Source organism: Dipodomys spectabilis, unplaced genomic scaffold (assembly GCF_019054845.1).
Source record: "Dipodomys spectabilis isolate Male_0828 unplaced genomic scaffold, ASM1905484v1 ptg000041l, whole genome shotgun sequence".
Lineage (NCBI taxonomy): Eukaryota > Metazoa > Chordata > Mammalia > Rodentia > Heteromyidae > Dipodomys > Dipodomys spectabilis.
The window spans coordinates 852,501-878,870 of record NW_024870718.1 but is presented as its reverse complement, the minus strand read 5'-3'; the positions used below and the strand labels follow the sequence as shown (position 1 = coordinate 878,870).

The window sequence follows — 26,370 nt, the reverse complement described above, 5'->3', positions numbered from 1 at the left end:
ATCCCTTCCCTCCCACCTCCACAAGTACACTCCCCTCCCTTACCCTCCTAAACTGTAATGTTCATTTTTCAACATTCTGTCTTGTGTGTCACATTGTTGCAATGGGTCATACTGTATCCTTATTTAAGCATTTTGTTTTTTTCCCTTTCCATCCCCATGTTAGAGAAGTGTATATACAAGATGGAAGTGCAAAAACATCAGATACAGTTCAAACAGGGGTTTAACTGTGGGGGATGCACATATAAAAAATCACATCGTACATTATAAATATATTAGAAACCACAGGAAGAAATAAAAAAACCACTTGTGTCCTTATCATGGAGTTCATTTACCGTAACATCATCTTATCTAGTCATATGCACATGCTTTTGACCTTTTTTTTTTTAAATTGTGAAAATACCATACAGAGGAGTTACAATTACATGGAAAAGGTAATGTGTACATTTCTTATCAAGCATTGTTGCCTACTACTTTTTTTCTCTTTACCATACCTTCTTTGCTTATCCCAGGCATACATTAGTTATTGCAAATAAGGGATACCATAGGACCTATGTTTCTTTTTTTTTAGTTGTTAAAATGCCATACAGAGGGGTTACAATTACATGGGCGAGTTATTGAGTACATTTCATTTTTTTATTGTGAAAATACTGACAGAGGAGTTATAATTACATGGGCAAGATAACGAGTACATTTCTTATCAAGCATTGTTGCTCCTCTTTGTTTCCCCTTCCCATCCCTTCCCATACTCTTCCACTTCCCCCATCCGGTCCTCCTCCCCCCAAAGTTGTAAAGTTCATTTTTTGACATAATGAGTTGAACATCTCATTGTTGCAATGGGTCCACTTGCTCCTTTGTTTCCCCTTCCCATCCCTGCCCATCTCCCACCCCCCACACCCACCAACCCCTCCCCCACCCCAGTCCCCCCCACTGTCCACATCCCTCAACCCCCGGCCAAAATTATTTTTTGACATAACGACTTGTTCATCTCATTGCTGCAATGGGTCCACCTGCATCCCTATTTAAACGATTTGTCTTTCCCTTCTACTCCACAAATTATACGAACATCAAATACCGTGAAAACAGGGGCTTTAGCTTGCAGGAGGAACATACAAAGCAACAAAGAAATCTTCTTATAAATATCTTAGAAACAATCGCAAGAAAGAAAAACCATTTGAATCCTTATCTTGGGGTTCGTTTTGCCTAACATCAACTTATGTTTTCTGCTTGTAGCAGACACATACTAGTTATTGAAAATAAGGAAACCATGGGACCTATGTTTTTTGGGCCTGGCTTAATTTACTTAATATAATTTTTTCCAAGTCTTTCCATTTCCTAACAAACTGGGTGATGTCATTCTTTCTGATGGAGGCATAGAATTCCAGTACACACACACACACACACACACACACACACACACACACACACACATTTTCTTGGTCCATTCGTTTACTGTGGGGCATCGGGTTTGGTTATGTATCTTAGCTTTGTTAATTAATGCTGCAATGAACATAGTTTTGCTGGTAGTTTTAGTATGGTCTTGTTTGTGATCATTTGGGTGAATGCTCAAAATGGGATTGCTGGGTCTTAGGGGCGCTCTATGTAGTCTTTTGAGGAACCTCCAAACTACTTTCCAAAGTCTTCAAACAAGTTTAAACTCCTAACAACAAGGCATTAAGGTTCCCTTCTGTCCACATCCCATCCAGCATCTGTTCTTTCAAAAATCTGGAATGCTTCAGGAAGTCGAGTGTCATCCTCAGTCAGGGGCTATTCTTCTCTTTATTGTTCCGATGTTAGTGTATGTGCTACTGAATTGAGCACAGAACAATTTTATATATAAAGTGTAATTGATTTTCTTAAACTAGACAATTCCACAAAAATTAAATTCAAAAGAATTGTTGTGAAATTTTAGAACCATGTATTTCTTACATAAGAACACATTTAAGTATAAAGTCAAGATTGACATGTCAAAAACAAAATAATTCCAGATATTTGTTGTTCAGCGGATGTATAGGAGGAGGAATTCAATTATTCTGTACAAGGAACCTGCCATTATGAACACTATAGAAAGTGTTAAGGTTTGTTAAAAGTTTTAATGTTTCAAATATGTTTAATTTTGGGAATTTGCTCATATATGCCAAAATTAAGACTATTTAGCACGTTGTAAAACTTTTACATAAAGCATTTAAGATTCATGGTAGCAGTCATATACTACTAAGTATGTACATTTCAGAGTTTATACAAACTTTACTAATGAGGAGTTGCAAAGTGTTTGTGTAAAGAAGCAGAGTGAAGATTTAAGACATTAACTTCACAGTTTCTGTTAAAATTTAAGGGCTTCCTTACTTTATATGTTAGCGAGGAACAAATGATGGTATAAGCCATATACAAATGATGAGATGAACCACAAATAATAATCTTAGTGGGTAACTTTAAAGGCTACTCATAGCCTATAAAATTCTTGTTGAACATCATAGACGTAGGCAGTTTTAAATGTACAGCAATATGAGAAAATAATAAATCGAATATGTAGTACATTTCAAATACTAGAAACAGGTAATTGTTTTGTTTTTTATTTTATTAATCATTAATATTTATTTATTGGTTTTCCTTATTTGTAGCATTGCTTTCCTTATTGTAATATAATACAACTTTTTGTAAGTCATCATTAGGAAGTACTTTGAGAATGTTATTTGGATGGCCACACTGTTTTTTATAGGTATATGTGAATTTACAAAGAGCAAAATTAATAAGAACAAAACATTGATTAAAAATTTTATCAATTAGAATCTGAATCAGGAGTGTTGATAAATGTCCACACCTAAAATCTTAGCCCTACACTGAAGCACTAGTGTTACAATGTTGAGCACACAAAAGTGAGAGATTGTGTTTTGTTTTGTTTTTGTTTTGTTTTTGTTGGTTGTGGGGCTTGAACTGGGGGTCCTGGGTGCTGTCTCTCAGCACTTCAGCTCAATGCTAGTGCTACTACTTGAGTCACAGCACCTACTCCATCTTTTTCTGTCGTGACCGCCTCTTCCCACAAGGATGACGCGACAACAGGTTCTTCTTTCAGGCGGTTTATTCAGGACCTTTTACAACATCTTCTCTGCCGCTTCTTCTGCCCGCTTCTTCCTGCTTCTCTTTTCCTCCGCCCCCGCGCTCCGGTTATAAGCCTCCTGGATGGCCAATCCCGAAGCACCAGGTGGCATATACCGATAGGGCTGCAAACATGGAAGCAAACTAGGAGCCAACTCATAGCCATATAAGGAGTTGTTTTTTACAGAGAGCACTCGTCACCGGGAAGACGGAAGGCGGGAGCCAGCGCCATCTTTGGTCGCAGCCGCGCCATGCAGCCGCGCCATTTTTGCGGCCATGCCTTACAGCCGCGCCGTCTTTGGTGGCGGCTCCCGCAGCTCTCCACAGCTCCCCTTTTTTGTTTTATTAAGCAACAGGTAAGAGTAGAGGTTGGGCCTCTGTCTAAAACATTAATGAGAGGACCTGGCACTGGTCTTCGCCTGAGGGGCACCTTCCCCAGTGATGACCAGGCCGGTCCGATGCCTTTTTTGCAGAGGTGGGATCTTGGGCATCAACCCACTTGCAACCCAACATGCTCTTCTTGGACTCACGCCAGGGAGTGATTCCCAAGTGCAGTGCGTTTGCCTCGCACCCTGTGCTATTCCTTTAACATGGCAAGCCACGCGTAGGGGGACTGTCCGGCCTTAATGACAGTGAAGGCCTGGAACACCATAGCCATACTCCTGCGCTGCGAGCTCCTAATCCGGCAAATGCATCACAGGCACAGCAAGATCACCAATGCCAGGATACCAATAAGGGAGCCCATTCCCGCCCACTCCTTCAAATGATCCACAGCTGTCAAACTCTCCAGTCCAATTGCCTAAAAGATAAGGGCATCGGTCTCGGGAACACGGACAGGATCCCCCATCTCGGCACTGGTCTTACAGGCTGTATCGTTGTGAGGGCGATCAGAAGAATCATCACCCCTTGCATCTTGTGCTTCTTCTCCTTGGACCCTCCTAACTAGTCATTCAGGTACCCAAACCGGATCCTGTTGGTCCTGTGGAAAAACACAAACAGAACCTCGTGCCCATGTTAGCACAGGATCAGGCCCACGCCAGAGCCCTGTCAAAATATCTTTCCATTTTACCATTCCTTTTGTTAGACCTTGAGACTTGTTATGCCTGTCCGCCGCAGACAGGCCTTGAGCATCCAAATTTAAAAAATTAATAGTGAATAAAGCAAGAGAAAGCCTTTCCTTAGGGGTACGGCCATGGCCAATTCCCCCTTTCTGTTTTTGTAAAGTCTCCTTTAGCGTGCGATGTGCACGTTCTACGATGCCTTGACCTTGAGGGTTATAGGGCAACCCATGAAGAAGTTGAACATCCATTGCTTTGCAAAAGGAGAAAAATTGATTTCCTGCATATGCAGGACCATTATCAGTTTTGAGCTGTTTTGGTTTGCCCCAAGCTGCCCACGCCTCTAGGCAGTGGGTAATAACCTGATGTGCCTTTTCTCCAGTCATAGGGGAGGCATATATAATGCCAGAGCATGTGTCTACAGAAACGTGTACGAATTTCTGGCGTCCAAATTCAGGTACATGAGTAACATCCATTTGCCATATTTTAAGAGGCAAAAGGCCTCGAGGATTAACACCAACACTAGGTAAGTGGTGATAAATTGCACAATGAGGGCAATCTAAAACTATTTGTCGGGCATCCACATGGGAAAATCGAAATTGTTTTTGTAAAGCTTTTGAGTTAACATGAAAGTTATTATGAAAAGTTTTTGCTCTATCCAAATTTGAACTAAAAAAAATCCAATCTTGATGGGTATAGCAATCAACAATATCATTGCCTTCGCTTAAAGGGCCAGGCAGACCAGTATGGGCGCGAATATGTAAGGGATAGAAAGGGTGTTGTCGTTGCCAAAGCAATCGTTGTAAGCGACAAAACAAATATCCAACAGGAGAGGCCTGTTTTATTGGCCCTGCCGCCTCCAAGACTCTTAAAGCATTTATAACATAAACAGAGTCTGAAATTAAATTAAAAGGAAAAGGACAGGTTTGAAACACTTTTACAACAATTTGTAGTTCCACTAATTGTGGAGCACCGGCTTGAAACTGCTGGCGGACTGGGTCATGGCCATCCACCATGTACATGCCGCATCCTGTTTTAGAGCCATCAGTAAAAATATTGCAAGCTCTAGCAAGGGGATTTAAGGAGGTAACTTTAGGAAAAACTAGGGGATGTTCTTTTAGAAAATTTAACAGGGGATGTTTTGGAAAATGGTTATCTATCTGTCCTTTAAAACTACATTGTAAGACTGCCCAATCATCTACAGTAGCACATAATGTTTGTACTTGATGATTAGTATATGGAACAATAATGAAGCATGGAGCATTGCCAAAATATTGGACGCACTGCTGAACCCCTGACAACGCCAGACTGGCTACCGCAGCAGGGTAATACTCAGTGGATTTTGCTGGAGAAACTTTTGGGTAAATCCAAAGCAATGGGCAATCTTTCCATAAAAGCCCTGAAGGTTGAACACATGTAGGGAGAATACACAAAGTAATTGGCTCACCTTCCTTAACTCTTTTTAAACATGCCCTTTGTAACTCATGCTCTACCTTTCGTAGTGAATCACCTGCCTCATCCGTAAGCTGTCTTGGAGAATCTAATGCAGAGTCTCCTTGTAGCATGTTATATAAGGACTTAAGTTCATAATTTGGCAGCTTTAAATAACATCGGATCTAATTAATGTCTCCCAATAACTTTTGATAATCATTCAGGGTTTTTAAATGATCCTTCCTCAATTCTACCTTTTGGGGTACAATATGAGATTTATGTATGGTAGCCCCTAAATATTCAACAACAGAGTGTTGTTGTACTTTCTCAGGGGCAATAAACAAGCTCTTAGCATTTAACAGCTTGGTAAGTTCCTCCTAAGCTTTGTGTAGTAATTGTTCTGATTTAGAGCCCAACAAAATATCATCCATATAATGAATGCAGCGTACCTGGGGATATTTTTGTCTAAGCGCCTTAAGCACCTCGGCCACAAATAACTGACACATGGTTGGACTGTTTGCCATGCTCTGGGGAAGTACTACCCATTCGTACCGTTTGTCCGGTTCCTCATGATTACAGGAAGGGAGGGTAAAAGCAAAACGTTCAGTGTCCCCAGCAAATATTGGAATAGAAAAGAAACAATCCTTTATGTCAATGACTATAACAGGCCAATTTTCAGGTAGGGAAGAAAGAAGCGGTAAGCCCCTCTGAACTGGACCCATAATTTGCATTTGTCCATTGAGTGCACGCAAGTCATGTAGCAATCTCCACTTTCCAGATTTCCTTTTTATTACAAAAATAGGAGTATTCCAAGGAGAAACAGAAGGCTTAAGGTGCCCCAGTTCTACCTGTTCTTGTACTAGAGTTTGAGCAGCAGCAAGCTTTTCCGAGGACAGTGGCCACTGAGGCACCCATACTGGATCCCCCGTCTTCCAAACTATGGGAATGCCAGCCCCAGTGGCCGCTATGAAAAACCCAGTCCCTGTTTGTCTAACTTTTGTTTTACTTGGATAGGCTCTTTATTGCCTTGTAGAAATTTCCCTAGGCCAAAGCCAGGATGATACCCCATGCGAGTCATCATATCTTGGGAAACAGCTGAATATTCATTGCTCACAGTAAACCCCATCTCTTTTAACAGATCTCTTCCCCACAATGATACTGGCAGCTCTAGCACGTAAGGCTGAATAGTCCTGAGTGGCCTTCATCGTCCTTCCAGGAGAGTTGTCTTGCACTCATTTCAGCAGTTTTTGCGTATCCTAGGCCTTGTAATACTTGAGGAGAGGTCTGTATAGGCCATCCCAACGGCCAATCCTTTTTTGCAATTATACTTTTATCTGCCCCAGTATCTAGAAGACCTAATATCTTTTTATTGTCTATTTTTAGTTCTAGCACTGGTCTTTGGTCCAAATCAAAAGATATAAATGTCAGATCTACTCCTGTGGATCTGAAACCCTTTTCTGCCCTAGTCTGTTGCTGCGCTTCAAAATGCTCATGGAGGCTAGGTAAAATAAGCAGCTGTGCAATGCGGACACCAGGAGATATGGCAAAAATTCCTTTTGGTGACTCAACCATGATTTTAATATTTCCAGTATAATCAGGGTCTATTACTCCAGGGTGTATTTTAAGACCCCGTAGAGTAACAGACGACCTGCCCAAAAGCAACCCTACTGTTCCTGGTTCTAAGGGTCCTTTGAAATCTGTATCCACTAACTGAACGCCCATTTGGGGGGTTAGTACGAGTCTGGTGGTGGCGCAGAGGTCCAGTCCTGCAGAGCCTGCAGTGGCTCTCCGCGGTTCTGTGGGTGCCGTAATGTCGGCCACTGTTCCAGTTTTGATTGTCCTTGCTCCACTGCCCCATATATTTGTGGGCCCTGGGGACGAGGGCCCTGCTTCCCGTTTTTTGTCTGCTCTAGGGGTTGGCTGTTGATGTCCTTAAAGGATCTGCATTCATTTGCCCAATGCTTCCCCTTTTTGCAGCGCGGACAGAGGCCAGGCTGTCTTTGTGGTCCCAGGAGCTTGCTACCTCCCTCTCCTCTATGGGGACAATTACGCTTCCTATGTCCATCTTTCCCACAGTGATAGCACGCCCCTGTCCTTCCTTCCTTTTTGTGTGTTAACTGCAAGACTGCAGCGGCTAATCCGGCATTGGTTAAAGGCCCTCCAAGTTCTCTGCAAATTTTCATCCAAGCCTCAAATTCCCGATTTTTGTAAGGGGTAATGCCAGACCTACACTCTTTAGTGCATTGCTCAAATACTAGTTGTTTAATTAGGGGCATGGCCGCATCAGGGTCCCCAAAGATTCTTCCTGCTGCCTCAACCATCCTTGCTACAAAGTCCGAGAAGGGTTCAGTAGACGCCTGTATGATTTTTGTTAAGTTCCCACTTACTTCTCCTTTATTAGGCAAGGCTTTCCATGCTTTAATCCCTATCTTGTTAATCTGTTGATATACTTCTACTGGATATCCTATCTGTTGGTTGGCAAACCTTCCTATACCTAGAAGCATGTCTCTATCCCAAGCAGGATTGCCAGCAGCTTGGTTTGCTGCGGCTTCTTCATTTGCAAATTCAACTAAATAAGCTTTCCAATCCAAGTGTTGTCCAGGGCTCAAGCAGAATTTCACGAGACTAGCCCAGTCTCCGGGGGTCATACAATGCCTTTCTAATGCCTCGACTTGTCCAACAGTAAAGGATGCAGTTACTCCATACATACGTACGGACTCAGCTAGAGACTTAATACCTTGAAGTCTAAAGGCTCATGGTATCTCTGCTGATTAGCATCCACAAATACTGGAAAAGTCTAGGGTAACTCACTTCGTGCCTCTCTCCATGCCCCTGGGTTGAAGGACCAGCCCAAGACCTTGAAACCTTCACTATAAGGGGGAGAAACTGTCGGTGTTCTGGGGCATCTGGAAGTCCCACAGCAGCACCCTCTATCTTTCCCTAACTCCTTTTCCTCTTCTTTTCCTTTATCTGATATCTTTGTCCTTTCAATTTGTTCTGTGATTGCTTGAACCTACTCGAAGTCAGATTCCTCAAGGGAATCGAGCTCTGTAAAATCGGGGTGTAATTTTGACCTTGGCCTTTTTGCAGTGCCGCTAGCAACACTGCCTCTCTCTGATCTTTCTTCCTGCAGTCTCTCTAAAGCTGCTTGCCCAATCTCCACTACCTCGCTGCAGTGCTGATCCTCCAGGCAACTTCTCACTAACCTCCAAATTGGTCTTACCCCACTCTTAAGTGTTCCTTGTTCATAAGCAAAATCTAAGTCCTCTCCCAACTTCTCCCATGAGGCTACCGTGAGGCTCCCTGAGACCGCAAATCATGGAGCAACAGAATCACATTCATTTAAAAATCTTTCAAGGGTACCTGTCTTTAACTTTAACCTTTTTGAGTATAACAGCTCCTTAAGAGCCAGCAAAATTGGGTGTGAAGAGGAAGCGCCCATGTTTCTCAAATAATCTTTTACTTTAGCTTTTAGCTAATAAATAAACTAGCCCCGGATTGCCGCTCTCTCTTTGTCTACAGAGAAGAGCAAAAAATCCCTCCCGCTTTTATCGTGGATCCCCTCTTACCCGGGGACTTACCGGTGCACCCCCTGACCGCTGAAAGTTCTGAATCCCGTCGAGCCCCATGTTGGGCGCCACTTGTTGCGACTGCCTCGACCCGCAAGGATGACGCAACAACAGGTTCTGCTTTCAGGCGGTTTATTCAGGACCTTTTACAACATCTTCTCTCCCGCTTCTTCTGCCCGCTTCTTCCCGCTTCTCTTTTCCTCCACCCCCGCGCTCCGGTTATAAGCCTCCTGGATGGCCAATCCCGAAGTGCCAGGTGGCATATACCGATAGGGCTGCAAACACGGAAGCAAACTAGGAGCCAACTCATAGCCATATAAGGACTTGTTTTTTACAGAGAGCACTCGTCACCGGGAAGGCGGAAGGCGGGAACCAACGACATCTTTGGTTGCAGCCGCGCCATGTGGCCGTGCCATTTTTGCGGCCGCGCCTTACGGCCGCGCCGTCTTTGGTCGCGGCTCCCGCAGCTCTCCACATTTTTCTGCTTATTTGGTGCTGAGGAATCAAACCCAGGACCTCATGCATGCAAGGCAAGCACTCTACACTGAACCAACCTCCCAGCACCTGAGAGACTGTATTTTAAAAAATCATCTAAACAACATTTACTTTCTGTTTGGGGTTATATAATGAAATAAAGAATATCTTTTTATATTTTTGAATGGTCATACTTCTAAATTTATATTAAATTCAGCCACTTTATCCTTTTCAAAGTCATGTAATATCTCTGAGAGTTTGCTTCTGTAAAGATTGTTTTTGCATTGATTATTTATTCTGAGTCATTTTTATTTTTTATCAAAATCATGTTATATTGTATGGTTTTTCGTGTTTTTTTTTTAAGTGTGAAAATACCAGAGAGAGGGGTTACAATTACATGGGCAAGGTAATGAGTACATTTCTTATCAAGCATTGTTGCATACTCCTTTGTTTCCCCTTACTATCCCTTCCCATCTCACCTCTCTTACGTCCCGTTTCCCCCTCTGCCTTTCCCCCACCCAAAGTTGTAAAATTCGTTTTTCGACATAATGTCTTGTATAGCTCATTGTTGCAATGAGTCCACCTGAATCCATATTTAAAAAAATTTTTCCCTTCCGCTCCACAAATTATACCAACTTCAAATACAGTGAAAACAGGTGTTATACCATGCAGAAGGGACAAAGTAACAAAGAAGTCATCTTATAAATATGTTAGAAATAATTACAGAAAAGAAAAAAAATTTGAATTCTTATCTTGGGGTTCATTTCAACCTTGGGGTTCAATCAACTTATCTAACAATTTCTTCATGTCTCAGACATACACTAGTAATTGCTAATAAGGGAAACCATGGGACCTATGTTTCTTGGGCCTGGCTTACTTTCATTTAATATAATTTTTTTCAAAATTTTCCATTTTCTAACAAATGGGGCAATATCATTCTTTCAGATAGAGACAGAGAATTCCATTGTGTATATATACAACATTTTCTTGATCCATTCATCTACTGAGGGACATCTGGGTTGGTTCCATATCTTAGCTATGGTAATGCTGCAATAAAAATATCTGTGTGGTAGCTTTAGTATGGTCTTGTTTGTGATCATTTAGGCAAATGCCCAAAAGTGGGATTGCTGGGTCATAGGGAAGCTCTATGTGGAGTCTTTGGAGGAACCTCCATACTACTTTCCAAAGTGGTTGAACACGATTACACTCTGACTAACAATGAAGTAAGGTTCCCTTCAGTCGACATCCCCTCCAGCATCTGTTGTTATTAGAGTTCTTGATTATAGCCATTCTAACTTGGGTGAGTTGATATCTCAATGTTGATTGATTTGCATTTCTTTTATGGCTAGGGTGGTTGAGCATTTCTGCATGTCTTTATTGGTCACCCTCCTTTCCTCTTCAGAGAAGTTTCTCTTTATGTCTTTAGCCCACTTATTTATTGGGCAGTATTTTCTTTGAATATTTGTTGTTGGAGGATTTAATTTTTTGATTTCCAGATCAGTTTTAGATATGAAACCCTAGTCGGTTTTATGGCTAGTTAAGATCCTCTCCGATTCCGTGGGCTTTCTATTGATCCTGCTAGCTATGTCCTTTGCCATGTAGAAGCTCTGCAATTGCATGCAATCTCACTTGTCCAAACTTTCATTTGTTGTGCTTTTGCGTTTCTTTTCAGAAAATTTCAGCCTTTGTCAAGGAGACCTAGGGTTTCTCATATTCCATCCTGTAATGTTTTCAGAATATCTGCTTTGACTCCGAGGTCTTTGATCCATTTGGAGTTGATTCTGGTACAGGGTGATATATAAGGATCTAGCCTTAATTTTCTACAAGTGATTAACCAATATTGCCAGTACCATTTACTGAACAGCCTTTCTTTGATTTTATCTTTTTAGATCCTTTATCAAATATTAGATGATTATGGGTCTGTAGGTTCATTTCTGGGTTTTCAATTCTATTCCATTGTTCCTGAGGTCTTTTCTTGTGCCAGTACAAAACTGTTTTAATTACTATGGCTTTGTAGTAGAGTTTGAAATTTGGTACTGATATTCCTCCAACACTGTTCTTTCTGTTAAGGATCACTGTTTTCAATTGGGGGTCTTTTGTTGTTCCATATGAATTTTCGGATTGCCTCTTCTATTTCCTTGAAGAATGCGGTTGGAATATTGATAGGTGTGGCATTGTACTTGTAGATAGTCTTGGGAAATATTGCCATTTTCACAAGGTTCATCCTTCCTATCGAGGGGCATGGGAGGTTTTGCCACTCTAAGTTCTCTTTTGATTTCCTTTTTCAGATTTTTAAAGGTTTCATCATAAATGTCCTTCACTTCTTTGGTTAAGTTAATTCCTAGGTATTTCATTTTTTGTGGGGCTATTACAAATGGAAAACCTTTCTTGATTTGAGCCACACTTTTCTCATTGTTGGCATACAGAAAAACCATTAATTTTTGAGGGTTAATTTTATACCCTGCTATTTTGCCAGTTTTGATTCAGCTTGAATAATTTGGGAGTGGAGTCCATGGGATTCTTTAAGTACAAGATCATTTTATCTGCAAAGATGGAGAATTTTACTTCTTCTTTCCCTATTTGGATCCCTTTTATATTGGCATATTGTCTTATTTCTGTAGCTAGGCATTCTAATACTAAATTGAAGAGAAGTTGAGAGAGTGGACATTCTTGTCTCATTCCCGAGTTAAGAGGAAATAGCTTTAGTTTTTCAACATTAATTATAATGCTGGCTGTAGGTTTTCCATATACAGCTTTTATTGTATTGAGGAATGTTCTATGGATTCCTAATTTTTCCAGAACCTCCATCATAAAGGGGTGTTGTATCTGGTCCAATGCTTTTTCTGCATCTGTTGAGATAACCATGTGGTTTTAATCCTTGTTCATGTTGATGTGATAAATTATATTATTTGATTTGTGTATATTGAACCAGGTTTGCATCCCTGAAATAAATCCTGTATGATATTGGTGTATGATTTTTTGGATGAATTGTTGAAGTCAATTGGCCAAACTTTTGTTGAAAAGTTTTGTATCAATGTTCATCAAAGAAATGGGTCTATAGTTCTCTTTCTTTGAGGATTCCCTGCCTGGTTTTGGAATGAAGGTTATGATGGCTTCATAGAATGAGTTTGGTAGAGAACTTTCTCTTTCAATTTCATTTAAGAGTTGGAGGAGTATTGGTGTGAGCTCTGTTTTGAAGGTCTTGTACAATTCCGCTGTAAATTCATCAGGTCCTGGGATTTTCTTAGATGGGAGGTCTCTTATTGCTGTGTCTATTTCAACACTTGATATAGGCCTCTTACTATGCTTTAACTCATGTTGGTTTAGTATTTGCATGTTGATAATTGCTAGCAAAAGGTCCATTTCTGCCACGTTTTCAAACTTATTAGCATAAAGTTTTGAAAATATTCCCTTACAATGTTCAGAATCTTGGTTGTTTCTGTGGTGATGTTTCCATTCTCACATCTGAGTTTATTTGGGTGTGTTCCTTCTTTTTCTGATAAGATTTTCTAAGGGTCTGTCCATTTTGTTAATTTTTTCATAGAACCAACTCTTTGTTTTGTTGATTCTTTCTGTTTTTTTGTTTATTCTAATTCGTTTAACTCTGATTTAATGTTAATTATTTCTTTCAATCTATTGAATTGGAGTTTATCTTGCTGCTCTTTGTCAAGGTGGTTCAGATGTCTCATTAAATGGTTGGTTTCAGATCTCTCTAATTTGTTGGTGTAGGAACGGAGAGCTATAAACTTGCCTCTGAGTACTGCCTTTGCAGTGTCCCAGAGGGGCTGGTAATTTGTGTGTTCATTTTTGTTGAATATCATGGACATTTGAATTTCCTTTCTAATCTCTTCCGTGACCCCCTGTTTATTCAACAGTGTGTTGTTCAGCCTCTATGTGTTACAAGACTTTTTCGGTGGCTTTTGGTGTTGAGTTCTAATTTTATTCCCTTGTGGTCTGAGAGAATGCAAGGTGTAACTTCAGTGTTTCTGAATTTGGACAAGTTTGCTTTGTGACCTAAAATGTGATCTCTTTTGGAAAATGTTCCATGTGCTGCAGAGTAAAACGTGTATTCTGATGCTACTTGGTGAAATATTCATTCAATAGATGTCTGTTAAATCTAGTTGATCTATGCAGTTGTTTAGATCAGTGGTTTCTCTGTTGATTTTTTGGCGATTTCATCTATATAGTGGGGATAGTGGTGTGTTAAAATCCTCAACAATTAATGTCTTTGGATTTATGTGAGATCTGAGGGAAAATAGTGTTTCTTGGATAAATTTGGGTGCTCCATTGTTTGGCGATTCCATATTTAGAATTGTAATCTCCTCCTGAAGTAGAGAACCCATAAGTCGTATGTAGCCACCTTCTTTAACTCTTTACACTAATTTTAATTTGAAGCATATTTTACCTGATATTATTATTGCAACTCCTTCCTGTTTATGGCAGCCGTTTGCTTGGTAGATTTTGTTCTAGCCTTTCATTATCAAAATGTGTTTGTTTTTATGGGCAAGGTGTGACTCCAAAAGGCAAGAGATAGAATTATCTTGCTTTTAAATCAAACTAGACAGACTATTTCGCTAAATTGGAGCTTTAAGTCCATTAATGCTGAGAGGTAGGACTGAGGGGTGTTTGGTAGCTCCTGCCATGCTATCCACCTCCGTGGGGGCTGTGGAAACTTGGTTCTTCCTATGGTTCTTGGATTCTCAGTTTGGGTGTGGTTTCTTAGCCATTATTGTGGTCTTGTTGGTTTTCTATGTGTAGGACATCTTTAAGTATTTTTTGTAGGGCTGGTTTGGTAGAGATATATTTTTCACTTTTTCTTTGCTATGGAAAGTTTTTATTTGACCTTCGGTTATGAAGGAGAGTTTAGCTGGGTACAGTATTCTTGGTTGAAAATTGTCTTTAGGGCATGGCATACAGCCTTCCAGGCTCTTCTTGCTTTAATTATCTCTGTTGAAAAATATGAGATGATTCTAATTGGTTTTCCTTTATAGGTGATTGATCTTTTCTCCTTGACAACTTTTAGGAACTTATTCTTGGTCTGAATTGATCCTGTGTGGATTATAATGTGACAATGGGAATTGCTGTTCTGGTCTGGTCTATTTGGGGTTCTATAATCATCTTGTATCTGAATAGGCCTATCTTTTTGTATGTTTGAGAAGTTCTCTGCTAGGATCCTGTTAAACAAATTTCCTAGACAATTGTCTCTAGGTGCTCCTCTACACCAATTGTCCTCAGAGTAGGCCTTCTGATTGTCTATTCCAAATGTTGAATAGATCTATCATGTTTCTTTGATTTGTCTTGGATAGTTGTATGTTCTTTTTAATACCTAGGCTCTCTTCAATCCCTGAGATTCGATCTACTGCATGGTCTAACCTACTGTTAAGTCTTTCTACTTGGTTTTTTATTTCTTTTCCTTATAATTGGTCAGCTTTGTAGGCTTCAGATTCTTTGTTGGAGCTTTGTTTTAGATCCTGTGTGAACTTCTTTACTTCCTTAATTTGGTGTTTTCAAATCACTTAGTTGATTGGTTATGGTTTACTTGGACTCCCATTCTTGCTGTCGGGCTCCATTCAGCATTCCCTTTGTGGTCTCTCTGAATTCTTTCAGATGTCTGTTTATGGATTCCATGAATGCCTCTATTGATCTTTGTCTATTCTCATACTACTGTCACAATTCCTGTGTTACTCTTTGATTAGCTTCCTCACGTTAATGCAATTCCTGTAGTTCTCTTTGACTTTTCTCAGCCTGCTCATGCAATTCCTGTGTCTCTCTTCATCTGTTCTCTGCCTGCTCACACAATTCCTTTCTTTCTCTTTAACTGTTCTCAGCCTACTCACGCAATTCCTTTATTTCTCTTTGTTCCCAACCTGTTCACGCAATTACTCTATCAATCTTTGAGTAGTTTCCTCACAGTCATGAGATTCCTGTTGTTTGGTTTGCCTCCTCTCTCTTCCTATCACGTTCAAACTGAGTCCTTTGCAAGCTTTCAGTCTTTTCATTCACCACGTTTACCAGTAGTGTTTTTAGTTCTTTGCGGGAACTCTCCTCCGGATTATTCATTAACTGTTCTGTCACTGGATTATCATGAATGAGAGTTGAGATACCCACACTTGCCATTTTTCTCCTGTTTTCCGGCTTGTTCTGCACACTTGATATGAAAGTGACACCAATTTTTTGCTAAAACACTATTTTAACGCAAGCATAAACCAAAGTCCTATAGTAGCACAGTCAAAATGGCTGTAGATACAACCTAGTTCAACAGATACAATCTATTCAACATCAAACAACTATGCATTAATGGGCTAAGAACAGCAAAGACGAATTTTTCAAATCAGGAAGTATTATTTTTATGGAGAAATGTGGGGAAAATAGGATTAGAAGTATGTGGAGAGGTTAAAGTATGTTTAACCAAGTCCTAATCTCAGAGAGGGAAAGGGATTGGACAGAATGACAGGAAAGAAATTAAAAAGAAGAAAATCAAAAATGGAAAAAGAAAAATGAAAATTTAAAAAGTGAAACACTTAAAAATTATGTGACTTTAAAAAGTGATATTGAGAGAAGTAAAGGATAGGATGATAGGAGTGGGATGATAGAAAGGAGACATGAAAAACTAAAAAATAAAAATTCTTAAAAGTATTTACTTGAAAATTATATGTTATAAAGATATAATGCTTCTATTAAAATGTTAAGCCTGTTTCTGGGGGTTTAGCCCAGAGGAAGGGCACCTGCCCAGTGCGTGCAAGGCCCTGTGTTCGGTGCTCAGCCCTGGGGGAAAAAAAAAGACAAAAAAGAGTTAAGCCTAAAAGTTTGTGAATTTAAAAAGGACCAAAAGGTCAATAGCGATTTTTTAAAAAAGCATACACACACACACACACACACACACACACGCACACACACACACGCACACACACACACACACCTAAAATAAAAATTAGAAGAAGAAAAAAATGATTAATAGAAAACAATTTAAAAAATTTAAAAATGGTACCAAAAAGAGTTCTTTAATTTTTGGGGGGGAGAGGGCTGTGGAATGGGAAGATCCTGTGTCTCCACTTTGTCTGTAACCAGTCTCTTCGTGGAGTGTCTGGTCTGCTTGTGGTGTTTGGTTTTCCTGTGGCTTGATTGATTTCTTACATCAGTTTGTTTGAGCAGTCAAGAAAATGCTCCGCTTTATCAAGGATTTTGTGATCCTCCTTCAGGCTAGTTCAGTGGAAGGGAGATCTGCTTTGAGTATCACGAAAGAGAAAGATGGCTGTTTCCTCTAGTTTGGAGATGCTGTGATGAGGCTAAGTTCTGTTTAGGGTTGAGGCATTTCAGCAAACAGTATCTTTTCCCTGAGGGGCTAGCTCCTGAGACACTCCCAGATCCCAGGCTAGAGCCAATCTCAAGATTTATATTTACTGAATTTCAATTGATTGTCTAGGCTGCTGTAGGTAGGGGCAGCCTCTGGTTCTGTTAACCCACTGAAGATAGTCATTCCTCTGGGGGGGGGGGCAGAACTCTCTCTGCTTGGGCTAGGTGACTTTCTCCTGAGTGGATCTGAGCCTGGAAGGTCAGGTCAGACTCCTGTGACCTGCTAAATGACTCTTTTGTTTTCTTCCACGGCCTGAGTTGGAGCTAGTTGCTCACCCTGGCCATTCTCAGTATCAAAGATGATGTATGGTGTGGGGGAGGGGCAGCCTTCCCTCCTCTGCTCCATGAGAAGGAGTGAGGATGTCAGGATTCTACTCAGACAGGAGTCTTTGTTCCTGGGTATCACTGGTCTGTGATCTGCAGGATGAATTTATCTGTTCCTTGTCAGTTCTTGTTGGTGTTGAGTAGAATCCTCTCACTGACTGCATATGGCGCTTTTGTCCTGGACTCTCTGTTGTAGATATGATGGCTATGGGTGCTGTAGCTGCTGCCACAACCGTGGCTACTGGCAAGTGGTCAGATCTGTCTTCTTGCCTGGATCTTCCCTCTCTAGCCAAACAATGTGTACAGTGATGGCACACTTGGTGTGATTATCTAGGCTAGTACTGTTCACTGGAACACTAAAGCTGCTTTATATGTGAGGGTTTGTTTAGCCTCCAGGTTCTCTTCTACCATCTTCCTCCTACCTCCATGAAACTCTTTATATTTTATGTTGATTGGTTATTATACAACAATTACTTTCAAATGTACATGTAGATTCTAAAGATAGCCATATGAATATTCTCATGCAGCTCTTATTTATCTGTTATGTACTTTCAGTATTATGATATTTCTCTCTCTCTTATACTCTCTCTCATTTCCTCACTTTCTCTTTCATGCTTCATGTCTGCTACTTAGAGTTTCTGGTGGTCTACTATTATCCTTCAGGATCCACTGGTTTGTGGGAACATGATAAAGACAATCAGTTACCCTTGACTTATTTAAGAGTTACAACAGTGATGTGATATTATTTGCCATTCTAAATGGTAAAACAACAGATCTAGGAATTCCTTTTCACTTTTTTTACTATTATAAATTTTATCTCCCTAAGAATCATTGGGATGGATAAGATAATTTTAACCTGTGACCTAAAAGTACTTTTTCTTTTACAAACAACCTTTTTCTTTGAGTATCAGTGAGTAACTACATGTAATGAAACAAAGCTATCATAGGATAGGAAAGTAGACTGAAGTTGTTCATAGGGATGAAAAACAAGATAATGGGGAAGTGAGTACAAAGGATACCCATCATAGAGCACAGATCCTCAGAGTAGTTTACTATGTACACTGTGAGAATGACAATGTGTTAGGAACTATAGATTAAATCACTGAACACTTGATATATATGCAAATATATTTATAAATTTATATTTGTTTATATATGCATATATGTATGTGCCCTTATATATGTACACATGTATGTTACTATACTCACAAATACACACATACATATACCCATGTATAACTGCACACATGGAGAAAGACACATAGTTACAGTCAACACAAGTTTCACTAGTTGTTGAATATGCCTTAGACAATGCTTGGAACCAAATATGTTGTAGATGTATTTGTCTCTAAGAGTTCTTTTACCACTCCTCTTACCTATTAAAACTGCTACGTTTTAAGACATGAGATTCGACTTGCAAAATGCAGTACAAGTGATAGCAAGTCATTCGGAAATCTCAGTAATAAAGGTCATATGGTGTCTCCCTGCTCCCCCCGGAATGCTTGCTCTTGTAGACACTCTCAACAACCAAAGTAGCAGGAGAATATCCTATCAGTGTATATACTATCAGAGGGCATTGGAGGGAGGATTTGGGTGATGTGAAAGGAAGGGTTGGTAGGGGAAAAACAAAGGATTGGGTAACAATGCTCAATAAGAAATGTACTCATTACCTTCCTTATGTAACTGTAACCCCTGTGTACAGTGTCTTTTCAATAAAAATATATATTAAAAAGATACAAGGAAAACTTCTGTACTTATGGGAACTTGTATTTATCACTCAATATCAGTAAGGTATTGGTTTTAGGACCACAGGCATATTAAAATTTTGGATCCTCAAACATTTTACTTGAACACAGTATATTATTTACATTAGAATGTGTCTACAACTTAGCTCAGTGTAATTGCTATGAAACGTTTTACTACATTTTATGTTTGAAATGGAAAATAAATGTACGTGCACTATCAACAGAAACATTTTTTTTCAATTTTTTTTGTCTTTTTGTCTGCATTTTGTGGATGGAATTGGGAGAGCAGTTTTGAAAAGCTCAAATTTCATCACCAAGAGCTGTCTGCAAAATGTAAAAGGATCTAATACAGCATCTTGAATAATATGGAACTCCAAGGAGAAGTACTTGAATTGAGACATTATCAGAAACTAACTATGCAAGGAATTTTTAGAAGCGCAGCTGCTAGATTTCTAATGGAGAGCTTTCATAACCCTTTCTGAAACACTAGTCAGAACCTCATTGAAGTGTAGATGATTTTCCTTCACCTTTCTGTCAAGCTCAGTCATTATCAATCAACATACAGCTAATATTGAATAATCCTCTAATAACAAAATGTTGATGGAATGTCCATCCAGTTTGGGTTAAGAGCGTTAACCTAGTAATGAACTAGATGGTAAGCAAATCTGAAACAGTTATAGGCTACAGGGGTTCAAGAAAAGGTAGGATCAATGGATACTACAGTATTTTTCCTGATAAGAGAATTTGAGGGCAAGTTATTTTATAATGGTTCATGTTAGGGAACAAGAAAACTTCAGAGGAAGAGTCAGAAAATTTGTGGGAATCAGGGCCATCTGAAACTCATTTCCAGAGTGCAACCTGATTAAAACTAGAATATTTTTCTTAAACATTAGAATTGGACTATCATTAGGGTGAAAGTTAGGTTTCAGTTGCAGCTGTGGTTAGTGTTAGCATTAGGGCAATGGAAAGTTTAGGGTCAAACTGAAACTATCTTTGAATAACAAGTCATGTTAGAATTAGGATGAATGTAAAATAGGAAACTGCTAATTATATTAAGATTAGGATATGGTTAGTGTGAGGGTTAGTCTCAATATTCCAGTTAAGGTTAGAGTTACAAAAATGGCAAGATAATGAGTAAAACTACAAATTATTTTTAGAGAGATGAGTTGAATCAAAGTTAGGATGAATAGATCTAATATATTTTTATGGCTTTTAGAATCCAAAGGCTATTAGTTCTATGGTTAGGGTTACTGTTCTAGTTCAGGTTAGACATAGGCTTAGATAAGGGTAAGCTATAAGATAAAACTGAGTTTTCTGCTAACATTTTCAAGTAAAATAAGTGTGAAATTTAACAAAAATTACAGAGTTTTCCTAATTATACTATTCAGGGTTCAATAGGGTTAAATTTAGAGTTAGGTTTCTAATAAGGTTTAGATACATAGGTAGGGTTAGGAACTAGAGCATAATTTAAGTAAACCTGCAACTTCTTTTTGGAGATAGAGGAGTTCAGTAAAACTTAAGAACAGTGGAAACTATGATAGCTTTCATGATATGAAGATTTGAGGTTAATATTCATAATAGGGAATGATTTCAGAGTCCAAGTCAAGGAATCTGTAGGATTTGGAGAAAAGTGCAAATAAATCATGTCAAAGACCATGAGTATCTGTTAGGATATATTTTCCATTAATTTTAGGATTGGGTTACTATTATCATCAAGGTTATCTTAGGGTTCTGACCAGGATTAGAGTTAGGATTATGGAAATGGAAGGTTGAGAACTTGAGTGACTTACTTCCTTTGTGTCTGTATATGCACTATTCTAAGGCTTGGACTCAAGGCTTGGGTTCTATCCCTGAACATTTTGCTGTAGGCTAGCATTCTACCACTTGAGCCATGATTCCACTTCCAGATTTCTTTGGCAGTGAATTGGAGATGAGAGTCTCACAGATTTTCCTATCCAAGCTGACATTGAACTGAGATCCCAAGATCTCTGCCTTCTGATTAATGGTAGGGTTAAACTCATGAGCTACCAGTGCCATGGAAAATGCCTGACTTTTATTGATTGTTTTTACTTTTGTTCAAGATCAACATTGAATGCAATATTTGATAGCATTGTTCACTAGGTAACAAGCTGCCACTTGAGCCACATCTCCAAAAATGATTTTCTCAAATAGCTGGAAATCATTAAATTTTCTTCAGTTGATATGAATCATTAGTGCTGTTCTAAAACTTATCCTAAGTATATATAGACCCTAGAGGTGATCTGAGCAGATTCTCATGGTTGGCTTCTAATTGCATAATATTTTAAGGATATAATTTTTAATTATTATTTTAAGTAGCAAAGGAGTTATTAAACAAAGCAGTTTCTGAGTACAATATACCTTGATCAATGCCAACCCTTTCAACATTCTCATCCTTCCTCTATGCACCTCTTCCTTCACTCTTCTCAATTTTGTAGGATATTTACCGGATTACTCTCTGCACTTCTCCTCTTTTCTCCTGGTCATTCTTGTACTTTTCCCCCTTCACCCCTGTTTTGACTAGCCACTTACATATGATGCAGCAACTCTACTCCTAGGCATTTACCTGAAAGATCACAAACCAGGATATAGTAAATATTTCAGCACAACCATGCTTACTGAATCAGCCCAGATACCCCTCAAGAGAGAAATGATTCAAGAAAATGTAATGCACACACACACACACACACACACACACACACACACACACAGGAAGTCCTACTTACCCATCAGAAAGAGTATTGTACCCTTTGTATCTCTCATTTCTCATTTCTTCTGACTGGTATCCAATTGTCGTACTGTCCCTGTACTGCAGTAAGTGACACATGCAAACTGATGTAAAAGATTTTCAGAGATTTGGCTAGCCATAGATTCCTAAATATGAGTTCTATGCTCATTCTCTTTGTTTATTCATGCCTTTGAGTAGTGATTGCACAGTTTCATTTGTACCATTTGCTATACAGAAAAGAGATGAACGCACATACATGGATATACATACATACATGGATATATGCACGCATATGGGTATATATTAAATACTTGAATTCATTCTATGTTTTTGAGAATTACGGAGCTAACAAAAATCACATGCATTTTACTTCTTAGTCAATTCTTTCAAAGCATAAATAACTTTGTCTCCTTTGAATACATAATTTTAAAGAGAATATCACCATCTCTAATCTTTCAGTGGCCTTGAAATTAGATGTTCTAATGGGAAAAAGTTATTTAGCCAGTCCCAAATTGTGCCTTTTCCAAGTTATCAGATATTCAGTCTAACACATGCCCAAATAATAGAGAATGGGAACAGGTCTATATTGAGCACTCACAGTAGACAGCTCTCTGGACTTTCTCAGGAAGAGCTTTCTGCCATTGTGGGATGGATAGGGATGGATAATATACAAACAGATACCATAGATTGGAAGTATTGTGCTAAATTGACACCTGAGATATTGGATGTTTTAACTGCATAGTATTGGTTTTCATGAGGGAGTTAATCAGATTCTTTACATGATGTTACTAGACTGTGGAATGCAGGTTTATTGCATTTACGTTGTATAGCATGTTTTGAAATGTGGTATAAATCGTTTATCTTTTTTCTTGATATGGAATACTCCTAGTTGTCAATAGTGAGGAAATGCCCTGGAACTTTGTAACTTGAAGTCTTATGTTGCCATGTGTTATATTCTATTTTCCTTTTACAGAGTTGGTAAAAAATTATATGTAATTTATTTTATTTTATTTTTTTTGGGTCTGGTCGTGGGGCCTGAACTCTTGGCCTTGGTACTGTCCCTCAGCTCTTCAGCTCAAAGCTGGTACTCTACCACTTGAGCCACAGCGCCACTTCTGGCTTTTTTTTCTGCTTATGTGGTGCTGAGGAATCGAACCCAGGGCCTTAAGCATGCAAGGCGAGCGCTCTACCACTGAGCCAACTTCCCAGCCCTGTAATTTATTTTTTATTTTTATTTATTATCTATTACAGAATTTGAACTCAGAGGCTGGGCACTGCTCCTGAGGTCTTTTGCTCAAGGTTAGCTCTCTACAACTTCGAGCCACAGTATCAATTTTAGTTTTCAGTGATTAATTGGTGATAAGCGTCCCACAGGGACTTTTCTCAACCTGGCTTTGAACTGTGATCCTCATATACCAGCCTCCAGATTAGCCAATATCACAGGCATGAGCTACCTCCACCCGGTTATACGTAATTTAAACTGTAGTTTTCTGAAGTCTTTCATCCTACACTGAATATTTTTTCTTACGAGCTTTCTAATAAATATGTAATCTATTCAATTTTGAAAAGTACTGTGTACCTCCCACTTATTTCTGGCATTTCTGAAATCCAAGTTTCTCTGTGTGTCAGGGTGCATACTTTTGCCTGTAACAAGTATTATTGTTGAACACATAACATCTGGCTACTTACAGAACAAAGGATGTGAAGCTAGAATAACCAGATAAAGAACTTCCAGGACAATTCAAAGGCAACTCATGTACTCTCTCTGTAGGTGAATAGGCAGCATAGAAAAGAAATTCTTATATTTGAAAGTGATTGTGTGTGCACATAGGTGTTCACTTATTTATCTGTTATTATAGTTTTAGATATATTCACTAGTATAAAACAATATTTCATATATGTGCATATATATATGCAATAACAGTTTCCAAAATCCAGGGAACCACCTCCATGGGCATCGCTTTCCTATGTTGCTCTCTGGGTAATAAGAATGAAACGTGGAATTGTCCTGTTGTAGAGAAATTACTCAGAGATTTAAGCATTTTTCTTTTAATTTGTTGCTTGTTCCTAACTCTAAAATTAGGAAGTCTGTTAATATATATGTTATATTATGATATATATAATATCTTATATATAATGTATAATTATTGTTTATTACAAAATATATTTCATATAATACCTGAGAATATTATATATTTATATGGAAAAATACAACAAACGTGTCAGTCCATACTTTCCTAGCCATGATTAGCTTCAGTACCGTTAAGCACATTACATCTCAACAGTAAAATTCTACTGAAGTTCTGATCCCCTTGAGCTAGATAAGGAGAATTCCTGTAAAAGAAGCCTCTCCTCAATTATGAGAAAAGATATGTTTGGAAGTTTAGTTTAGTTTAGTTAATTTTATTTTTTGGCCAGTCATGTGGCCTGAACTCTGAGCCTGGGCCCTGTCCCTCAACTGTTCAGCTCAAGGTTAGTGCTCTACCACTCGAGCCATAGCACCACTTCTGGCTTTTTCAGCTTATGTGGTACAGAGAAATCGAACCTAAGGCCTCATGCATACCAGGCAAGCATTCTACCACTGAGCCACCATCCCAGCCCAAGTTTGCAAGTTTTTGAGAAGTGAAATTTGGCATTTGCTTTGCATCCTTGATTAGTCATGAATAGATATTATTTGGCTCCTAATTTTGTCTCCTTGTAGGTTCCCTAAACAGTTACACAAGAGCCTCATTCCATCACATATCTTTAAGTCCTTCTTTTATTTCTTTTTATCATTATTGTTTTGTTGTCCTTGTATTGCTGATCCTGAAGCTTGAACTCATGGCCTAGGCAGTGTCCCTGAGCTCAACGCTAGTGCTCTACCACTTGAGCCATGCACCACTTCTGGCTTTTTCTGTCTGGAAATTCTTTGAATCATAATATTCAGATTTCAGCCTCCAGGGTAGCTAGGATTACAGGTGTGAGCCACCAGTGCCAAGCAAGTCCCTCTCATTTAGATATTATTCTAAAAGCCTCCAATCCAAAGTCACTCCTAAGATTGTAAAAGGAACTATGCCAATAGTTCCTTTAATTGTTCTGGCTATGGTGTTTCTTTTGCAAATTATATTGAAACTACTTCACTGTTCTCTTCCTAATCCATGATTCTAGATGTTTTAGTAATAATTACTTAAATTTAGTGGCTATAAACCCTAAATCTCTCAGTTATTAATTTCATTTAATTCTTTCAATATGATTATTTTTCAATACAAACATGAACTTATACTCACCTTCTTGAATCTACCACTTGGCATGAGCTGTGCATGGGCTTATTCTACCTCAAATGCAAGAGGTTGGCAAAAGAATAGCCTACAGTATTCCTGCCTAAGTGAGGACAAGTAGTTGCGTGCCTAAAAGAAGTAATGCATTCCGGGCATGGGAAGGGGTGGGAGAGACAACAGCCTAGAGAGCAAACTGGCAGTCACAACATTTAACAACTTCTCCTTTGGGGACACTGATCTCCTGCAAAGTGGCAGTGACATAACTCACCTAGTGAATTTTCATATATGAAGGAAGTTGTCATGTCTTACTACACAATTCACTTGTAGTCAAAGAGAGGCTCATTCTTTTGTGTCCTCCTTAGGCCCAGTCTCATTTTATCTCCATCTTAGACTGTGCCCAGACTCTATTCCTACCAGAAGGTCCCTGATGAGGAGGAATGTGTGATCTTTTGGCTTTTGATTAGCCCTATGGGAACTGAGGCCACTTTTAATTTTGATCTTGTTCATTCTGTCAAGGCCGTGGTGAGTGGTGGGAAAGCTCAGTCTCTGAATTGTTCCCTATTACCAAATCTCTTCAGAGAAAGTCAAGGAACGACAGATTCTGCCTGAGGGAGTGAGTTCCTCCATTTCCAAAGAGGTCAATTAATATCTGATTATGAGGCCCACGTGGTGGTCCTTCCCCAGATCCTCCGAACAGGAGTGGATGTTACCTCAGATACCAGGCCATCCTCATATTTCTTCAGCTCTTTCTCATGAAACTAAAGGTCACAGGAGTTGAATTGAGAAACAAGGAGAAATGAGAGTAGCAGAAGAATGATTGGCATGGGGAGGAATTAGAAACTCTGTGTGAAAAAAGGGCTCAGAAAATCTAGGATCAGAGTTCTGGGAAGATGGCAGAGGAGAAGCTGGAATCTGAACAAGCTCTCACATAGAAAGCAGTTTTAGAGTTCCAGTGAACAGTCCTAAGCCAGAGAATCACACCAATGGTGACATCACAGAACAGAGAGACAGGCCAGAGAGGGAAAATCCAGGCAAGGAGACACATCTGAGCGCTTGCCGGCTGTGTCTGCGGCGACCACAGGGCACCGTACCTGAGCCACAGAGAGTCTGGGACAAAGGAGCCAGTTGCAGCAGGAAGGCGGATTCTACTCAACACCAGCAAGAACTGACAAGGAGCAGACATCTTCAACATGCAGATCGCAGACCAGGGACGACCCAGGAACCAAGACTTAGCATGAGAAGAAGACCGACGTCCTCACTCCTCAGGGAACAGAGGGAGGGAAGGCCACCCCTCCCCGCCCCAGTACCGGAGATCTCCAT

At 39.5% G+C, this 26,370-nt stretch overlaps 1 non-coding gene across 1 annotated transcript; it reads right to left on the bottom strand.

The window, feature by feature from the left end:
- Positions 1-1,716: 1,716 nt before the first annotated feature.
- LOC122106443 lies at positions 1,717-1,818 on the bottom strand. The gene has a single exon (XR_006147185.1). It is a non-coding gene; the product is annotated as a U6 spliceosomal RNA (small nuclear RNA).
- Between the last annotated feature and the right edge of the window lie 24,552 nt (positions 1,819-26,370).